Source organism: Neovison vison, chromosome 5, assembly GCF_020171115.1.
Source record: "Neovison vison isolate M4711 chromosome 5, ASM_NN_V1, whole genome shotgun sequence".
Classification (NCBI taxonomy): domain Eukaryota; kingdom Metazoa; phylum Chordata; class Mammalia; order Carnivora; family Mustelidae; genus Neogale; species Neogale vison.
The window spans coordinates 66466152-66487305 of NC_058095.1; the positions used below are offsets into that span (position 1 = coordinate 66466152).

At 43.1% G+C, this 21154-nt stretch overlaps 1 protein-coding gene and 1 pseudogene across 1 annotated transcript in view; one reads left to right on the forward strand and one right to left on the reverse strand.

Annotated features, from left to right (window-relative positions):
• Positions 1-21154, reverse strand: part of LOC122907377 (cytospin-B-like) — a 426680-nt gene that overhangs the window by 324815 nt on the left and 80711 nt on the right.
• Positions 2793-21154, forward strand: part of LOC122906806 — a 36506-nt pseudogene continuing 18144 nt past the window's right edge.

The following is a 21154-nucleotide window of genomic DNA, read 5'->3' on the forward strand; positions in this document are numbered from 1 at the left end:
TCCCGTTAATACTGAGTGAGTCAGTTGCTAACTAATCACTTAGCCATCACTTTAGAAGCTACCACATTCAATTAATTGGCCTCGGTTAATTTTTTAAATGGAATGCTTTTATTTTAAGTCATCTCTACACCCAGTGAAGGGCTGGAACACTCTGAGATCAAGAGGCATAGGCTTTACTGACTGAGCCAGCCACATGCCCCTAAAGTCTATTTTTTGGAGCAATTTAGATTGATAGCAAACGAAAGGAAAAGTACAGGGTTCCCATATACTCCCTTGTGCCCCCCACCAGGTTCCCCTTTTGTTAATATCTTTATTAGTGGGAGACATTTGTTAGAGGTGATGAGCCCATGTTGACTGTTATTATTAACTAACGTCCATATTTTTCTTTAGGGTTCACAATTGGGGGTGTGACATTCTCTGGGCATTGACTAAGGTATGATGAGGTATATCCACCATTGTAGTGTCCTACAGACTTGTGTCACTGCCTTCACATCCCTCGTGCCCCACTCTCCATCCCTGCCTTCACCCCCTCCCTCCCCGGCCACCATTTTCTCCCCCCCCCCCCGTCTTCATAGTTTTGCTTTTCCAGAATATCATGTAGTTGGAATCATACAACATGAAGTCCTTTTTAAAAAGATTTTATTTATTTATTTGTCAGAGAGAGAGAGAGAAAGAGAAAACACGTGTCGGGGAAGGGGCAGAGAGAGAGAGAGAGAGAGAGAAGCAGACTCCTGGCTGAGCAGGGGGCCCAATGCAAGGCTCCATCCGAGGACTCTGAGAACGTGACCTGAGCCGAAGGGAGACACTTAACCAACTGAGCTACCCAGGTGTCCCCACTGTGAAGTCTCCTAAGGTTGGCTCCTTTCACTTAGCAAAATGTATTTAAGATTTCTCCATGTCTTTTCCTGGCTTGCTAGTTAATTACTTTTTATTTCTGAATAATACTCTTTTGTATGAATCCACAGCTTTTATAAACTGTTTTAATCACTTGTGTGATTTTTATAAAAGACTTTGCACACAAAAATATGCTTAAGTAAACTACTATTGAGTTAAAAGTAATAGATTTATAATACCTCAAATTTTTCATTTCAGAAAATTTTTATCTTGGATTTATTCCTGGGAATATGGAATTTTTAATCATGCTTAGGGAATTTTGTCTTTTTGTGCTTTATTCTTCCAGGGGAAATGGTATATGAGGACCAAATACAAATATTCCCAGCTGAATAATTGCCTTTCTTATGAAGTTCCTCAGTGACTGTACTGTGACTTCCCCCTTCCATCTATTTTCATGAAGTAAATTGAATTTCACAATTTTAAGTGCTCACTATGTGTCAGGTATTGAGCAGCCTAGGTTCTGGGGATTAGGAGGATAGGACGTTCTTTCTGTTTACTGTTGACTTTCTGTTCTTTTTAAAGCAAGGTATAATTCATATACCATTAAATTTACCTTTCTAAAATTTACAATTGTGGTAAAATACACATAAGGTAAAATTTAGCATCTTCAAAAATAAAGATTTCATTTATATATTTGACAGAGAGAGAGGCAGAGAGAGAGGAAACACAAGCAAGGGAGTGGGAGAGGGAGAAGCAGGCTTCCCAAGGAGAAGGGAGCCTGGCAGGGGGTTCAATCCCAGGATCCTGGGGTCATGACCTGAGCTGAAGGCAGACACCCAATGACTGAGCCACCCAGGTGCCCCTCATCTTTCTTTTAAATATTTATTTATTTATTTATTTGAAAGAGAGGGGGATTGGGGAAGGGCAGAGAAGAGTCTTAAGCAGACTATTCATGGAGCCCGATGTGGGGATGGATGCCACAACCCTGGGATCACGACCTGAGCCAAAGCCAAGAGTCAGTTGCTGATCCAATTGTGCCACCAGGCACCCCTAAAATTTACCATCTTCTCCATTTTGAAGTGTACAGCATCGTAGTAGGTACATTCACACTGTGGTGCAACCAACACCTGGAACTCATCTCCTGAAAAGGAAACTCCCTACCCATTGAAGAACTCCCCGTTTCCCAGCCCTGCTCCTGGCAACCACCATTCCACTCTCTGTCTCTACGGAACTGATTCTTCTTGGGACCATGTCCATGGAATCCTACCATATTTGTCTTTCTGTGACTGGTGGATTTCACTTCCATGATGTCCCCAAGGCCCATCCATGTCATAGAGCATCGGGTCTCCTTCCTGTGGAAGCCTGAGCAACACTCACATGTTGTTCATCCCTTCATCTGTCATAGGACACTTGGCTTCCCTTTACCTTCTGTTTTCTGTGAAGTATGCTGCTCTAAACATGGGCATGTGAATGTCTCCTTGAGAGCCTGCTTCCAGTTCTTTGAGGTAGGTAACCGGAAGTGTCATTGCTGCATAATATGCTAATTCTGCTTTCAGTGTTTGGAGAGCTCTCCCTGGGGCTTTCCAAAGCAGCTGCATGATTTCACATTCCTATCACGAGTGCCCAGTGGTTCCAATTTCTTCACATCGTCATAAAATTGACCCCTTTAAAGCATACCATCCATTGCTTTTTAGCATGTTCACAAGGTTGTGCAGCTGTCACCACTGTCTAATTCCAGAACATTTTCATCCCCCACAAAAGAAATCCATATCCCCTAGCCATCACTCCCCAACCACCTTCCCCAGGCCCCCAGCACCACTGAGCTCCTTTCCATATCTATGGGTCGGACTGACCCTGCACTGTGTGTGGCCCCTTTCACTCAGCGTCATGGATTCGAGGGTCCTCCGCACCCTAGCATGCCACTGAGGATGTTCTTGAAAGGATTTCCCTCACTTTGAACTGATGATGTGAAATCCTTCCCCTCCAGAGACTGCGCCAGGGGTGCCTGGCATCACAGTTCTGGGCTCCGTACACTCAGGGTCTTGCCTTTTGTCATCCAGACCATGACTTGGTCTTTCGGATGGAACAGTTCTCTTCCTGTTTACTACATTCAAGATGAAAACCAGCGAGTTCTTCCGTACCTCTGTGCTGACACTGCGTTCATCTACGATGTCTTCAAGAATACTCAGCATCATCTTCAGGTATGCAAGATTTTGTTGTTGCTTTTTAAGATGTATTTAATTAATTAATTTATTTATTTAAGAGAGCAAGCAAGAGAGAGCAATAGGGAGAAACAGACTCCCCTGCTCAGCGGGGAGCCTGACCTAGGGCTCGATCCCAGGATCCTGAGATCAAAGACTTAGCTGAAGGCAGACGCTTAACTGACTGAGCTGCCCAAGAGTCCCCAGACATATATTTTAATAAGGACCCTCCTTAAGTCAATGCCTAGGTCAAAAACATCACAGAGGGCTTCCCAAAAGTCTAGTCCATACTCAGGGATCCATGCCATGTAGGTGCAGAATTTTCTCTCTAGGTGTTGGAAACACACAAGCCCACAAGCAGCCCTTCTTGGAGCTTAGTTGAATGTGCAGCACTGAGCCCAGTGCTGATGGGAGGGAGGGGGGGAGTTTGTGTCTGCAGAGCGAGGAAGGAGCAGCAGGCAGAGGGACTGAGAAGTAGGGACCATGTCAGGCAGCTGTCCAGCCTCCTGCAGAGTCATGTGGCTGGGAGTGGCCTTGATTATCCATCCATCCATCCATTCATTCCTTCATTCATTTATTCCATAGTTATTTATCAGAACCTCTTTGTTTCAGATTCTGGGCCTGTAGTCATGAACAAAACATGGAGCTTATAGTCTCATAAATACCCAATTACAAATTACAACAAACACTCCAAAGGAAATGTGGACTGCTGCAGGAGAGAGATGAGGAGTGAGAGATGGCCCTCCAGTTGGTTGTGCTGGCAAACATGCCCTTTGTGCCGAGATCTGACTGACTGAGGAGAACCAACCATGGGCAGTTTGGGGAGGAGCAGTCCAGACCCAGGGAGCTCCAGGTTTGCAGGCCTGCCCATGGGGTCCAGAAAGAAGGCTGGTATGACTGACACGGAATGAGCAAGGGAAGAGGAAGGAGGGAGGAAATGGGCTATTTCCTGGCAGGCAGCACTAGCATCTTGTTTCCAGAAGGTTCCTGAGTTACTGGGAAAGGATTGTGAGGGGATGGGAATGAAAGCAGGGAGACCAGCAGAGAGGCTTTTACTCCAGATCTGCTCAGTGACCTGGATGGACACTGTTTAAGGGAGAGGAAGCCAGCAGGGCTTCAAGGGGGCTGGAGGTGGGGCAGAACCCCAACATTTATTCCCCACCTGGGTTCACAGTTGGGCACATGCCTAGATTTGTAGGGAGCCCTTGTCCTTGTGGAGAGTGTGGCTTACCCTTCAGGGGTTTTGAGGGAAAGAAAATCGGAAAACCACTGATTATGGAGAAATGCCAGGGAAAGGCCATAGGAGTGGGATTTTCAGCCTGATGAACCAGGAAGGGAAGCTTAGTTCTCTCTGTGGGGCTCCAGCCTCTCTGGCCATCCTGAATGTTTCAGAGCATTTTCTCTGCATTTCTGCAGGGCCATGCTAATGTGATCTCCTGCCTCTGCATCAGGGAAGACAGACAGTGGATTGCCACTGCCGACAAAGGGCCCGACTGCCTGATAATCACATGGGACTCCTTCACAGGGTAGGTGTGGTGCAAGCCTCTTTTTCCCTGCTCTGTGTAGCATATCTGCAACAAATGAGAAATGCTGGTCTGGGCATGCAGAAGCCAGCGGTGGGATGCCGGGTGAGGGTGAAGCAGCCTGGGGTGACATTACCTTCATGAATTTCCCCCATTACAATTCTTGGCCCTTTAGGCCAAGAAGGTTGGTTTGGCGATGTCCCAGAGTAGATGAGGGAGGTTAACTCTAACCCAGCTTGGAGGCCCAGAGAAGTGAAGTCATTTTCCCCATCTACAAAAAAAAAAAAAAAAAAAAAAAAAAAAAGAGAGAGGCTAATCATACCCACTGTTTTAGTTTCCTTGGGCTGCTCTAAGAAATTACCACACCCTGACGTGCCTGAAGGGCTGAGCAGGTTAAAGCCTCTGCCTTTGGTTCAGGTCCTGACCCCAGAGTCCTGAGATCTAGCCCTGCATCTGTCTTTCTGCTCAGCAGGAATCCTGCTTTTCTCTCTCTCTCTCTCTCTGCCTGCTTCTCTGCTTACTTGTGTGATCTCTGTCCATCAAATAAATAATTAATATCTTTAAAAAATTTACCACATGCTGAGGGGCTTAAAATAACAGAAAGTTATTCCCTCACAGTTCACGAGGCTGGAAGTCTGAAATTAGGGTGCCCTAAAGAGTGGTTCCTTCTGGGGCTCTGAGGGAGAACCTGCTCCAGGCCTCTCTCCCAGCTGCTGGCGGTGGCTGGCAGCCCTTGATGTTCCTTGGCTGGTAGACTAATCACTCTAGTCTCTGCTGCTGTCTTCACATGGCGTTGTCCTCTGTGTGTCTCTTTGTGTGTGCCCTTCTATCAGTTCAGCAGTCCTTGGTTTTAGGATCCATCCTAATCCACCCTCATCTGAACTAATACGTCTCAAGGACCCTGTGAGCATTATATGCTCACATCCTGAGGCTCTGGGTGGACCTGACTTCTGAGGAGGCCCTCAACACACTGCACTTACCTTACGGGACTGTCATGAAGACCAGTAGCAAACAGTACATGGCCCATGATAGATGTTCATGTGTGTTTTCTTTCTTCATTCCTGGTCCTAGAGGCAGAGTGCAGTGCTAGATTAATTCATAAGATTGTAAGGCCCTGGTTGAGTTGTAGGGGTGGTGACATAGGGGTGGATGAGTCCAGTTGGGGATGAGTAGTAAGAAGTTGTTTAAAGCTCTTGGGTATTCTGGAAAGTTAGGTTGAATGTTCTAAGATACAGGTCCCCCCGGTGACTGGTGATGTCCTAGGGCCCTGTTACTTAATCCTGGTCCTCATCTTACTAGATGTCTCAGTGGCATTTGACACTTGTCATTTCCTTGGCTTCTCTGATACCACGTCCCCTTGGTTTTCATCTGCCTTCTCAGACTCTGCTTCCTCTGGCCCAAGATGGTGAGGAGGATACAGTTGGTCCTTTTCTCCAGCCAGGAGGGAGCAGACCTGGGGTGGTAACCACACCATCTTCATCTCCCTAACCACCTCATAATTCCTCTTTTCATGGATGAGGAAGCTGCTGGAGAACATTCTACCTGGATGTCCCGTGGATATCTCCTGCTAAAATGTCCCCAAGCCCTGTTACATCACCTCCCAGAGGCCTTCTAAAGCCCACTCTGCTGGCCCTGCCCTCCCACTCCCACCTGGCCAGCCTCCTCCTCTGCAGCTTCACTCTGCAACCCAACCTCCAGGATGGTGATTTAGAATACACATAACATGACATTGGCCATCTTCGTATTTTTAGAAAAGATTTATTTATCATTTATTTAAGACCAAGAGAGTGTGAGTGGGGGGAGGGCAGAGGGAGAGGGAGGCAGAATCCTCAAGCAGACTCCTCGCTGAGTGCGGAACCCAACATGGGGCTTGATCCCAGGACCCTCAGATCATGACCTGCACTGAAACCAAGAGCCAGAGGCTGTACCAACTGAGACACCCAGGTGCCCCATTGTAAAAATATATATTTTTTTTAATTTAAAGATTTTATTATCTGCTGGAGGCAGAGGCTTTAACCCACTAAGTCACCCAGGCGCCCCAAATTATGATTTTTAAATGTCTAATTTGGTGGCATTAATTACATTCACAATGCTGTGTGACAATCGGCACTATTTCCGGAACATTTTCATCACCCCAAACAGAAACTCTATGACAGTGAGCTCCCCATTCTCCTTCCTCTGTGCCCCTCATCAACTTTCTTTCTCTATAGGTTTGCCTGTCATCATTTTATGTCCGTGAATCATATGTGGCTTTTTATGTCTTGTTTTTCTCTCAGCATAATGTTTTCAGAGTTCTCCCGTGCTGTGGCATCAGTCAGTGCTTCCTTTGTTTTCAAGATTCTATCACATGGATATACTGATTCTGCTTATCTACTCATCTGTTGATTTTTAATAATCTTTTAATTGAAAGCTAAGGTCTCCTTTGACCACCATCTCCAATCTTTGCCCTCTTCCTGGAGGTAGTAAATTTGGTGTGTTTCCTTCCAAAACATTTGCTATTGTCCTAAATACAGATCCATGGACATCAGCGTGCAGCATCGTGTGGTTGTTTTCCACAGCATTTTGAGTGTGATCTTTTCACAAAAGCAAAATCTGTTTCTGTTACTCCCCTGCTGAACACCCTTCAGAGGCTGCCTCTTGCCGATGCAGCCTGAGATAGAGGGAAAAACGCATTTTGCATCCTAGTCATGGGAACTTGTCCCCCAGAAAGTGGAATTCCCCTTCTGTGTGCCTGGCTGTCACCTGTGGCTGTCACATGCTTCCAGCTGCAAGTAGTGGAATATCTGACTTACACATGAAGAAAAGTTGTTCTATCCTGTGATAGAGTCCACAGGAGGAAGGGTGGGTGCCTCACATGTGTCTCTTCTCTGAAACTGTTGCTGGTAGCTCCCTTCCCCAGGCGCAGCTGGCTCCCTAAAAAGGCTTTATTCTTTGTGTTTTTTTTTTTTCTTTGCTTTGCTTTTTTCTAAGATTTTATTTACTTATTTGACAAAGTAGAGAGCACAGGTAGGCAGAGAGGAAGGCAGAAAGAGAGAGGCGGAAACAGACTCCCTGCTGAGCAGGGAGCCTGATGTGGGGCTCAATCTCAGGACACTGGGGTCACTACCCGAGCTGAAGGCTTAACTGACTGAGCCACCCAGGCGCCCCGATTTGATTTTTCTCTTGCCTATAAAGCTGTCTCCCCGACTAGACTAGGGGTGACTCTGGCAGTGATTTTTTTTTCTTTTTAATTGCAAAGTAAAGTGAATCTTTGGTTAATGATTCAATATGTCAATGCGAGTTTTATGATATAGTAAATGATGAATTTGGGACCCAGAAAAAAATCAGTTGGTTTTAGAATTAATATTCACTTTATTAAAGTTATAAACTAAGAACCATAGTTTTCCCTTAAGTTTTTTTAATTCAACTTATAAATCGTATTCCTTTTATAAATCTAGCAGATTTTTATAATTGCCTTTAAGGAGGTTTTGATTAATGTTTGGCCCAAATCACAGATTTGATTACTAATTCCTTTTAAAAATTTTTAAACTGCACTTAGAAATTGAATATATTTGGTTTTATCTCTAAGTTCTTTAGTAGTCTGATTAAAAAATAAACCCTTTACCCATACTTAGAGAATTAATGTAAATCTAATAAATTAGACATAACTATGGCAAATCTTAAGTTCTCTTAAATAATCTAATACTGTTTATAAACCAGTGTGATTTGAGTGTAAAATTACAAGTCTGAATCAATGACGGGCTTTAAATTAGAGTCACAAATTCAATCCATCAGAGGCTCTGATATGTTAAATTCTTTTAAACATCACCCATTCCTAAGCAAAATAAACAGATTCTCTTCCCACCAATATGTTTACAGAACAGGCCCAGGTGACATCACTGGCTCTCTGTTTTAATTCTGGAAAGCCACAGGGATAAGATGCTTTTCCCCACTAAGGACATCATGGTGTCATTCACAGCAATGTTAGGACTGCCTTCTCTCAAATGATTTTGGGGGCTAGTTCCCAGGGGGATGAAGCCTTCTCCGGTGACAGAGAACCAGCCAGGTCCTCAGCTGGGACACAGACTTGGTCCCAGCCAGTTGGGGCCGTGGAATGACCTACAAGGCCTGCTGGTATTTCCTGTAACAAGAGCTCTGTAATGAAGAACAATGGGAAACTACCAGCCCGTGGTCCTGGATCAAGAGTCCTACCACCAGCCTTTGCTCCCCTGACCCCCGTGCTGCTGCTCACTCACATCACTCACATCCTTGCTTCTGTTGTGTTCCTCTGGCTCACTTAGATATTTAAGTATCTCATTTAATTCTGCATGTGACAAGGTTTTTCCTGCTTCTTAGGGTTCTACAGTCTTGCCAGTGACATAGTATAGTAGTGAATGAGGGAAGGAAAATTGAGTCCTTCCTTACCCAGACCCATCTCCAGAGTCACCCTTGTTTAGTTTAGAATCTGTTCCTTTAGACTCTTCCATGCACAGAAATGTGTGCACTCTCTCTCCCTCATGCAGGATGAAGCTAACTACACTGTTCAGCAACTTGCTTTTTTCACAAAATTTTGGTCACCTTCCCACATCGGCCTCATTCTTTTTTTTTTTTTTTTAGTTATTTTTCAGAGAAAGGGAGAGAGAGAGCATAAGTTTTCAGAGTGACAGGCAGAGGGAGAGGGAGAAGCATGCTCTCCACTGAGCAGGGAGCCTGATACAGGACTTGATCCCAGGACCTGAGCTGCAGGCAGCCCCTTAACCAACTGAGCCACCCAAGTGCCCCTGCCTCAATCTTTTTGCAAGTAGCCTAGTTTTTCATTATATGGTTATGTCATAATGTTTTTTAACAGTTCCCACATCCGTGGATATTTGTATTTTTGAGATTTTTTTGCCATTAAAGCAGTGCATGATGAACATTATTTTTATATTTATCTCTGTTTAATTTTGCTATTATTTTCTGGGAAGAAAGCTATAGAAGAGCAATTGTTGAATCCTAGGGTGTGTGCATTTAAAATTTTGACAGATGCAGCTAAGTTGCTGTCTAGAAAGACTGTGCTTATTTTCATTCCCACTTAGGTGGGAGGGCGCTTGTTTTCCTGAGAGCTGGGGTATTGTCCTAGGCATCTTTTTTTCTTATTTCCGTCCTTCGTGCCTGGCACAGAATCAGCGTTCAATAGTGGATGACAGTTGACTTCATGAAGAGAACAAACAGCATGTTTGCATAATGCTGAGTTAGTTTTATTATTTTTTAAAATTAGGTAAAATTCACATAAGGTAAAATAGGCCGTTGTGAAGCCTGCGATTCAGTGGCATTGAGCGTGTTTATAATGTTGTGCCATCGCCGCTAGTATCCGGTTCCAACTGCTGTTTTAAAGTCATCTCTATGCCCAACGTAGGGCTGGAACCCACAAACCCGAGGTCAGGAGTCACATGCTCCACCAGCTGAGCCTGCTGGGTGCCCCTAGTTCCAAAACCCCACAAGGAAAACCTAAAGCCCTCAGTCATCCCTCCCATTCCCCCTGACAGCCACTGACATGCTAGTCCATCCCTTTGGATTTTCTAATTCTGGAAACTTCAATCAATGAGCTTGAACAATGTGTGGTCTTTGTGTCAGACTTCTCTACTTCATGTGATGTTCTGGGGGGTCCACCCCTGATACAGCAGGGGTCTATGCTTCCTTCCTCTGTATGGCTGCATTGCAGTCTGTTGTATGGATGGACCACATTTGTTTCCTCCATAGCTTTTGAAGCGAGTCCCTCTGGGGAGCAAGGCAGACCTCCACAATTGGGTGTTCCCTGGTCCTGTTTTGCACCATTCCTGTGCACACAATATTGACAGCTGCCCAGAAGGCAATGGCATCGGGGCCATAGCCATCACCTGGGTTGCCAAATATCTGGGAACCATCTCTGATGCTGAAATCCAGATATGGGGCACGTGGAGGCGGCCTCAGTGGGCTGGCTGGCCTGTCAAGTGGGTCCTGGTGAGCAGTTCATGTGGTGATGTGATGCTCTCAGGGAAGGACTGGATCCCACGGCCCCTCATTGGGGGTTCTCTTTCTGGGGTTTAGCTCATGGTGCCATGTTCCTGAGCCAAAGTTACATGGCTACCATGAGAGGTGTCGGGTTTATCAACAGTCTTCAGGAACCTTCTCATTCTGCTCCATCTACTGTCATTCACAGGAACTTTGCATCTGGAGGTGGACCTTAGCCGTGGAAATGCCAACATGTACCCGCAATCTCCTCAAAGAGTATGGTGTTCAGGTGAGCTCAGTTTGAGTGTGCAAAGCTAGTCTACAGTCACACCAAGCCCAGGTCCAAACCTACTTTTGGTTTTGCTGGCATTCAGTTATGGTACACTAGCACTTGTAAAAAACAAAACAAAACAAAACAAAAAACACCATGGCCGTATCCTTGATCTCATTTTACTCTTCTTGATAGTGAGCAATATTTTCTTGAGCATATATTATGTGCCAGGTTCTGCTAAGTTTGTTACAGCAAGCATCTGACACAGTCAATGCAAACGTGCTGGGAAGGAGTTCTTTAGTAACACAATGGACTGCTACTGTTAAGTACTAGGTAATTTGTCTGAAGTCATGGGCCAGTGGCCTTTCCTGTTCTAGACATGCTCTTAACTGCTCCTGAGACCCAGAAATTATTAGTCTCAGTTTGCTTGAAGCGACTTGCCAAGGACAACCACCGAGTCTACTCTTCCGTTCTGTATCGTCTTACTCATCGTTGCACCCTTCGCTCACCACACGGCTGCTTGGTCCCTACGATGTGCCAGACACTGTGCAAAGTGTTCACCTGGGTGCAGGACCCAGAACCCAGTCAGAGGTCCTGGGTGACTGGGCTCAGCTGGGTACATGCCATACTGCAGCTTCATGTCCACGTCTCTCCTTCTTGTCCCCCACCTTCCCTCTAGGTCTCCGCAAAAAATTTCCTCACAGCTTTTATAAGCTGAGCTGATACAGTAGCCGCCGGCCATAGTGAGTTTTTCTGTTGCTGGAAGAAACCACTCTGGGACTTATTAGAGCTTGCATTGAATCTGTAGATTGCTTTGGGCAGTTGTCCTCTTAACAATCCATGAGCACAGTGGCACTTGTGTGGCTCAGTGGGTTAAAGCCTCTGAGCTTCTGCTCAGGCCATGATCCTAGGGTCCTGGGACTGAGCCCTGCATCAGGCTCTCTGCTCAGTAGGGAGCCTGCTTCCCCCCACCTCCCACCTGCCTCTCTGCCTACTTGTAATCTCTGTCTGTCAAATAAATAAATAAAATCTTTAAAGCAAGTAAACAAACAAACAAAAGAATCCACGGGCACAGGCTGTCTTTCCATTCTCTTACATCTTCTTGAGTTTCCTTCAGCAGTATCCTTTGCAGCAAACAAACCCTCCACTGAAAGTTTGTTCGTAGGTCTTTTTATGCTATCATAAGTGGATTGGTGTTCTTCATTCCCTTCGTGGATTTTCATTGCTAGTCTATAGAAACACATCTGCTATGTGTAGGATTTTGTGTCATGAAACTTTGCTGAATACAAGTGGCTACTTGGATTTAAGTCAGTTAGAGTGAGATAAAACTAGAGATTCAGGGGCACCTGGGTGGCTCCATGGGTTAAGCTGCTGCCTTTGGCTCAGGTCATGATTCCAGGGTCCTGGGATCGGGCCCCACATCAGGCTCTCTGCTCAGCAGGGAACCTGCTTCCCCACTTTCTCTGCCTGCCTCTCTGACCACTATGTGATCTCTGTCTGTCAATTAAATAAATAAAATCTTTAAAACAAAACAAAAACAAACAAAGAAAACTGCAGATTCATTTCCTTGGCCTCACTACATTTCAAGTACTCCCCAGCCACCAGTGGCCAGTGGCTGCCTAGTTTGGCAGAACAGATGAACCACTATCTCGGCGGCAGAGGAATGTGCTGTGGACAGCGCTGCAAGGCCCCAAGTCTGGAAGGATTCTGCCATATTCTACCTGCTCTACATTCCTGCCCACCCCGCTGGACTAAGCCCTTCGATTTGGGCTTGAGTCACAAAGGGTGAGCAAGCTCTCAGCACAGCCCAGCTTTCTAGTAGGCTGGCTGTTTCATTAGAGTGAACTGTCTCACACCTTCTCTTCATCCCTCCCCATCCCTTCCTCTTCCTCTTGGCTGATGACCTCTCTCATTTTGCGTTGAGAGAATGGGGGCCATCATATACAAACACTGGCCTGTTCTCCCTCTCAGCCTACAACCTGCTTCATCCTCACCAGTGTCTCTTGCTCCTCTGTGTGTAAGAGTGGCCAGTGCCCGAGATGCCTCTCCTCTGGGGCACCCGAGGCCCTCTCCTGCAATGATCCACTCTCCCTCCCTCTGTGGCTATACTCCGAGCAGACACACATGTGTTTGATTCCCCTGTCTTTGGGGGACACCACTGATGGTGCATCTCCCTCCAGCTCTGGCTCTCTGCACCTCTTCACAGTTACATGTTTCTGAGGTGCTGTCTGTGCCTGCTTTCTGACTTCATCATGTCTCATTTACACTTTTTTGCCCAAAATATTTGATCTCTTTATATTTTCATTGCTAAAGGAGGCATACATCCAAAATGTGTACATTTTAAGGCATGAAACAAAAGGTACGTGTGTGTTTACTGCCCATTGAGGAAAGAAAATAACCCAAACCCTAGAAATCCCTTTGTCCTCCTTCCACAATCCCATCTCCAAGTTAACTAGGGTTAACTAGTTAACTAGTGTCCCAGATTTTGTGTTACACATTCCCATGCTTTCCTGTATACTTTTGTCTAGCAAGTGTCTCTCAGTACTTTCCTTTTTTTTTTTTTCCCTGAGTGAGAAAGAGAGAACTTGAGCAGGGAGGGGCGGAAGGAGGGAGAGAGAGACTCTCATGCAGACTCCAGGCTGAGTGCAGAGCCTGATGTGGAGCTCGAACTCAGGAGTCTGAGATTCTGACCTGAGTCAAAATCAAGAGTCAGATGCTTAACCAAATGAGACACCCAGGTTTCCGCCACCACTTTTTTAAAGTAGGCTCCACAGCCAGCATGGGGCTGGAACTCAGGACCCTGAGATCAGGAGCTATGGGCTCTACTGGCTGAGTCAGCCAGGTGCCCCTCCCTCAGCACTATCCTATTTTGTTTTACTTGTTTTGATTGGTGCATATCGGGAATCATAATTGATTCATTTTGTCTGCCTTGTTTCTGAGATTCATCCATTTTGATTACTGAGCTATAATTCACTATTTTCACACCTATCTAGCCTTTTCTACTTTGAATATAATATAACTCATTTATCTATCCTACTGATGATGAAAATTATTTGTTCTTCTGATCTGTCTTCCACCTACCCACAGCTCTACCAAATCTGTGCTTATCACAGTCACTGGTATTTCCAAGTGAAGCAAGAACTATTACATTGGCACGAGCACCGTTCCCAGTGAGTGCTGAAGACACCTTCCTTGTGCTCACAACCTTCCCTGAGCTACTCTGTGGCCTTATCCTCTTTGACTGCACACCTTCTAAATGCTGGCTGTCCTCAGGGTTGAGTTGTGGGAGCTCCTCTTATGGAGACACCTTCTTCCTGGGTGTTCTCATCCATTCCCATGACTTTTAAGTCCTGTGCACTCCCAAGATGCACCCGAAATCCTTCCTCCCCTCTCCATTTCCATGGCCACCAAAGCTCCCTGCATGACTACAATATCCTTCCAGCTGAGCTGTGTTCACTCTTGTTCCAGTCTTTCCTACCATCCTGCAGCAGCCAGAGCAACAGTTCTTAAGTGAGCTGGACAGATCATACCACTCTCTTACTTCAAGTCTTTGAGTGGCTTCCCTTTGTGAGGGGGATAACCCTAAGCTTCCCCTCCACCCATCTTCCAGCATCTACCCTCCTGTTTATTAATGTCTGTCCATTTGTATTCCCTGGAATTTTACAGAAATGGACTCTTTTTGTGGAGGATGCTGACTTCTTTTATTCAATTTAATTTTTTTATTTGATTTAATTTTTGAGATTCATCTATGAATGCAAAAATAGTTTATTTCTCTTTATTCCTCTTTATGTGTCCTTTAAAATGTGAATGCTGAGTAGTCATCAAATGGATATGTCACAATTTTCTGATTCACCTGTTAAAAGACATTTGCTCTGTTTCCTGTTTGTGGCTGTTGAAAACAAAGGTGCATGAACTTTCATGCACAAGTCTTTGTAGGATATATGCTTTTGTTTCTCTTAGTAATTATCTTTGTTTCTGAAGGCTATTTGCCCTAACTTTAGGGCTGTAGGGTGGTAGTTATTTCCATATGTTGAAGATATTATTGTCTTCAGACATAATATCATTTCTGTTGAGAAGTCAACTATCAATCTTATTGTTCCCCCATCTGAAAATTATGTATGTCTTTCCCCTCCTGCCCCATTCTGGCCGCTTTTAAGGTTTTCTGCTAATTGTTAGCAGTTTTTAAGGATGTGTCTCTATGTATATGAATATGTTGTTGATTTTTTAAAAAATCCAAAATTGGTGCCTAGCTGGCTCAGTCAGTGTAGTATGTGATTCTTGATCTTAACTTGTGAGTTCAAGCTCCATGTTGGCAAAGAGATTACTCACAAAAAAAGGATAAATAAATAAAAATGAAAATCTAAAAAACAAAAAAACGTATCTTCTGGAGTTCTTTGAACTTGGAATATTGTATCTTTCTTCAGTTTTGCAAAATTCTCTCCCACTACTTTTAACATCACTTTTATCACTTTTTTTTCTTTCCTCTCCTTTTGGTACTCCAATTATACAGACATTAGACCTGTCTTGTGCTCTATCTCTCTTATTGTCTTTATTGTCTGTTCTTTTGTGTCTTTATCCTTCAGTGTGGACATTTTCTCCTACAATTTATCTTCCCATTGTACTGACCAATTATTTCTTTGGCTATATTTTATTTTCTGTTAAATTATCTTTTGAAGTTTTTTAAGTCAGTTTTTTTTGTTTGGTTGTTTTGTTTTAGATCTAGAATTTCCACTTGATTCTTTTTAAAAATAGTGTTACTGCTGAGATTGCCCATCTTGCCCTCTACTCTCTGGCACTCCATGACCACAGTTATTGTCAAGTCTGCATATGTTGATGTTATGCCTGCATCTCCTGGGGTCTCTTGCTGATGATTGCTTCCCTCTCAATTGTCAGTTATTTGAAAATGTCTCTTTCATATGCCTGGTTGTGTTTCATTGGATGCTCAGTGTCATGCTTTAAGAAGTCTAGGAATAATTTGATACTCAGGATGGTACCTTCCTCCAAGGAAGACTCACTTTTGCTTCTTGCTGGCATCTGGCAAAGTTAACGAGATTAACTGATTAATTGCATCACAAATCACAGTGATTTGAGGCTGATTTCCAGCCTTTTTGAGGACTTGTCCATGCATTTACCTCCAACAGTTCTGCCCCCTTCCCGGCCACCCTATTCCCCCCGCCCCTGCCAAGGCTAATGAGCTGTCCTGAAATTACTTCTCAAATATTAGGACTGGTCCTTCACATTCCTGGAGCAGGCATGGAGTAGGTGATGGTGTGGAGGTGGCAGGAAGGGAATGTAAGTCATGTTTCTAGAAGTTGTCTCCCAGGGCTGCCCCCTGCATTGCTTCACCTCAGGCCGCAGCCACCCCCTCCCATATACATAACCCCACAGGACACGTGCCTCAGTCTCCCCAGTGAGCTCTGTGGTGGTGTAGCTGTTGTTCAGCTTCTGCACTTTGTGGTTTCCTCACTTGCATAGTTACCCCAGGGTTGATTTATGGGAAGGGAGCCAGGAGCCCATGCTCTTCACCATGTTTGCAGGAATCAGAAACTCTTTCCAGTATTTTCATTCACTCCAAGTTACCTTGTGGCTTTGTCAAATTTAGAAATGTGTATGCAGCAGTTTTTGTTCAAAAGGACACAGATTAAATGTTATCAGTGAATATTGTGCTACTTTTGCTTGTTCCAATTTACAGATGATGAATTACAATAAATAAGACTAAATAAGAAAGGGAACATATTTGAGGCCATTAATTTTAATGTTCAGGGTTTCAATTCTGTTCCTATCACTTGCAAAATGCTGTTGTCTTTTCTGTTTTATATTCCTACTCATCTATTTAATATAATATAAATATTATTTATTTTTAACATTTAGCTTAGCCTGAGTGAAACAGAAAATTTGTCATAATGTAATATATTTCCATACTTTATATTTCAGAACTATTTTACTTTTAATCCAACAAATAATAAAGAACTGGTAAGCAACAGTAGAACACAGTAATATATTATTTGTGGGTAAGTAGAAATATTTTGATTTGTCTTAAATGTAGGGACAAGTATATGTTCATTCCCCAAGTACAGATGTTTTGGTAATGTAACCATACAGTATCTACTTAGGAAGCAATAAATATGTGTTAAAATGTTTTGATTTAATTATAGCATTTACTTTAGTCTCATTGGAAACTAGTGTATTGTCAGTAGCAGATAATTTTTTAAATTTATTTTTATTTATTTTCAGCATAACAGTATTCATTATTTTTTCACCACACCCAGTGCTCCATGCACTCCATGCTCTCTGTAATACCCACCACCTGGTACCCCAACCTCCCACCCACCCGCCAATTTAAACCCCTCAGATTGTTTTTTAAAGTCCATAGTCTCTCAGGGTTCACCTCCCCTTCCAATTTCCCCCAACTGCCTTCTCTTCTCTAACTCCCCATGTCCTCCATGCTATTTGTTATGCTCCACAAATAAGTGAAACCATATGATAATTGACTCTCTCTGCTTGACTGATTTCACTCAGCATAGTCTCTTCCAGTCCCGTCCATGTTGCTACAAAAGTTGGGTATTCATTCTTTCTGATGGAGGCATAATACTGCATAGTGTATATGGACCACATCTTCCTTATCCATTCATCTGTTGAAGGGCATCTTGGTTCTTTCTACAGTTAATTTAAATTTCATTTAATTTTTTAAAGTAATGAGGCAAATATTTATTTGAATGTATTTAACATGTTTAAAAAATACAGCATTTTTTCAAGTCCTTGGTTTTTACCCCCTTTTAGAAAGGAATTAGCAAACAGATCAGCACTGTATATACTGACACAGGGCAGAATCATGAGATTAAAAAAACATCAAACTTAAACATAAAATTACCACATGACCCAGCAATTCCTAAATCCAAAGGAATTTAAAACAGGCATTCAGACAAATACAAACATAAAAACATTCATAGCAGCAGTATAATTGTCAGTAGCCAAAAGGTAGAAGCAAACCACATGTCCCGCAGCTAAGGAATGCATAAACAAAATGTGGTCCTTCCATACAATGGACTATGATTCGGCCATAAAAAGGAACGAGGCACTGACACCCACTACGACATGGATGAACCTCTTATACATCATGGTAAAGGAAAGAAGCCATACACAAAAAACCATGTGCTGTATGAGTCCATCGATGTGAAATGTCTGGAAGAGGAGAATCCATTGAGACAAAGTACAGAATGGTGGTTGTTGGACCTAAGGGAGGGGCATGCATGATAACTTAATGGAGGGGGTCTTCCTTTTGGGGTGATGAAAATGTCCTGAACTAGACAGAGGGGATGGTGCCCAGCGTTGTTAGTGTACTAAGTGTCCCCGAATTGTACACTTTAAAATGACTAATGGTCAGAATGCCTGGCTGGCTCTGTCAGTGGGGCACGTGGCTCTTGATCTTGGAGTTGTTTGGTGTAGAGATTACATCAAAATAAAATCGTTATTTATTTATTTATTTATTAAGATTTTATTTATGTATTTGACAGAGATCACAAGTAGTCACAAGAGGCGGAGGGGGAAGCAGGCTCCTTGCTGAGCAGGGAGCCCAATGTGGGGCTCAAACCCAGGACCCTGAAGGCAGAGGCTTAACCCACTGAGCCACCAGGGCACCCCTCAAAATAAAATCTTTATAATTATTGAATTTATATTTTAAAAATATTTAAAGCATAAAATCTATTAAAAATAATAAAATGATTAATGGTTAATTTTATGTTATGTGAACTTTACCTCAATTGAAAATGCAAAACAGAAACAAAAACACTGATTCAGTCACCAATTTTCAGTGCTAGTTGTAACTTCTGGTACTTATTGTAGCTTTAATGCCTTAGAAATATAGCATTCAGATTTTCATTTACTACCATTTAAAGTCAAAATCATTTGTGGCATTTTTAAAAAACACATTTGCTTTTCTTTCCGAATGCTTTCAGATGTTCCTTGAGGCAGGTTCTCTTATCTGAGGAGGTTGCAAAGCTCTGACCCTGTTTAGATGCATTCCTTTTGATTTTGTGGTTATAATAGTTCTTTGTTTTAGAAACCAGGTCTTTTTGTAGTACTGATTATTTTTTCTGTACCCCTCAGTATGAAGAGGAAGATATACTTGCTCACAGTGCCCACGTTTAACAGAAAAAGTGAGTAATGCTTCCTGCATTTTTATATGTCAGATGTTGTAGAGAGTAAATATGTGTAAGCTTAGTCACTTCAGGCTACTCTTTGTTTGTCTTCATAGTACACCATGGGCAAATCATTGGACATTTTTACTTGGGTCCTTTACTGTATTGAATTGTCAGCTGAAAATAATGGAACCATTGTTCAAAATAAAATATTATGTAAAAGAAATTTGACTATCCTGAGAAAATATCCCCCAAAAAGTGATGCCTGTACTAATATATGTGTGCATATGACAAAGAATGAAAAGTTAGTTCGGAGTGATATAATAAAGAGTTGAATGTGAGTGGCTCATTTTTAGGCTACCCAGTTCTCAGAATAATAAAACATGATCTTACATATTTAGACGTTTCAGAGCCAGTACAAAGGTGGTGCATCAGATGCATCAGGCAAGTTATCTTGCCTGCCTGCTCACCTGGAGCCATTGTCGCATCTGAGGTGGACCTCGGGTCCCGTTTCCTGCCACAATTTCTGCATTTGACACCCATGTAAGCTGCCCTCAGTGAGCACCTGATGGTGTTTCTTCTGCTTCCTTTCTTCAATCTTGGTAGGATTTATAGAAATTTAGTTTAAAGAGGGCATGCAAAAAAAATTTTTGAGATGGATGAATACAAAGATGATTCTGTCCAAACCTCTTTTTCACAAGTCAAAGTTATCAAACAATAAAGTCAATTCTCATTATGTGTGGCAGTTAAGTTTCACAAAGTCTCTGCAGACCTCAGCGAGTACAAAATCATTGCTCCTAGGAGAAGTATAGGATTAGATTCCTGCCAGCCTTGGGTCATAGCAGTTTCCCCCACAGATAGATACATAACCTTGTCTTATGTGTGTTTTCTTTTGAAGACACCGTATTTAATACATAATGTTAATGCATTAGCGCTGACTCACAGACAACAGCTCTGAAACGCATACCTGAATGACGTTTATCTAATTCAGGTATATTCTCTGGAAGGTACGTCATTAGACTGCCTTTCAGTACCATGTTTGCATTAGTTTAAATACTGCTCTCACCAAGTAAAAACACCTCAAAAACATGACCCACGCGGTGGTAAGCAGACCCTGAAAAGACACTTGTTTACAGTTTGAAAGCTGGAATAAGAAGGCAGCGCATGTCTTCACTGGACTCAGCTAGGAACGTGTGCACAGGGAGAGTCAGATTTTTGCCACTCCGCATTTGCACGTGCCTACAAACCATCATGAAGGGGCCACAAGGGTTGATTTTGGGGTTATAAATTGTAGCGAGTAGGTGAGTTTGCAAATACAAAACCCACAAGTCACGACAATGCCTTGTAAGGAAGTAGAGCAGCTCTTAGGAAGAACTTGATGGCCTCCCTTGACCAGTGATTGTTTTTTGACCCTCCTGTGTTCAGGGCAGAAAAGGTGAGCCCAAGGATCTTCTCTGTGTCGTTAGAGAAGGGGGCAGCAAACTTGCTGTATCACATGGCAAATGAAGGCATTTCTCTGATTGATTCATTCACTGTACATTCATTGTGGGGCGCCACTCACCTCTCTGGGTTCTTTCTACATTTTGTCTCCAAGACATTGCCTAAGAAAGATGGCTCTTGTGCCTTATTTTATGTAGTACAGATTTCATGAGGTGTCTGGGGCATGTCTGTGTACAGTACTTAATTTCTACTGATGGGAAACTAGTTTATGGGAAAAGTTTATAGTTATAAGACGGGAATAATTATTTTGTGATATCTTACAACTGGAGCATGCTTTTGCACAAGACAGACATTAGTCCCTTTTATCAGTCTCTAAAACCTCGGTAAGAGAAGTTGAATAGATATAAACAAGTGGTTAAACACTTTTTCATTTGCTTGAAGCAAACAGTTTAATGAACCCCGTGCACAGCCCTTCACTTGCTCCTAGCAAATCTTCAGAGGTTCAGAATGGCCTGCACCATGGCAATTCATGGGGAAGAGATTTCCTAGTGATTGGTTTTTTTGATTTTTATCTTTTTTCCTACTGTAAATCAATGTAATTTATAAAATATGCCATACTGACAAATGCTTTGTTTTATACTACTGACTAATGCTTTGTTTTATATTTATCACCAACATAATGTGTAATCTGTCTTATGAAAGGCAGACCTTCAACAAGCTTCTGGGAAAATTTAGCCAGTCACTCTTTCATTTGAATTTAACACAAATACTTTCCATGACAACGGAAGGGAAGCTGGT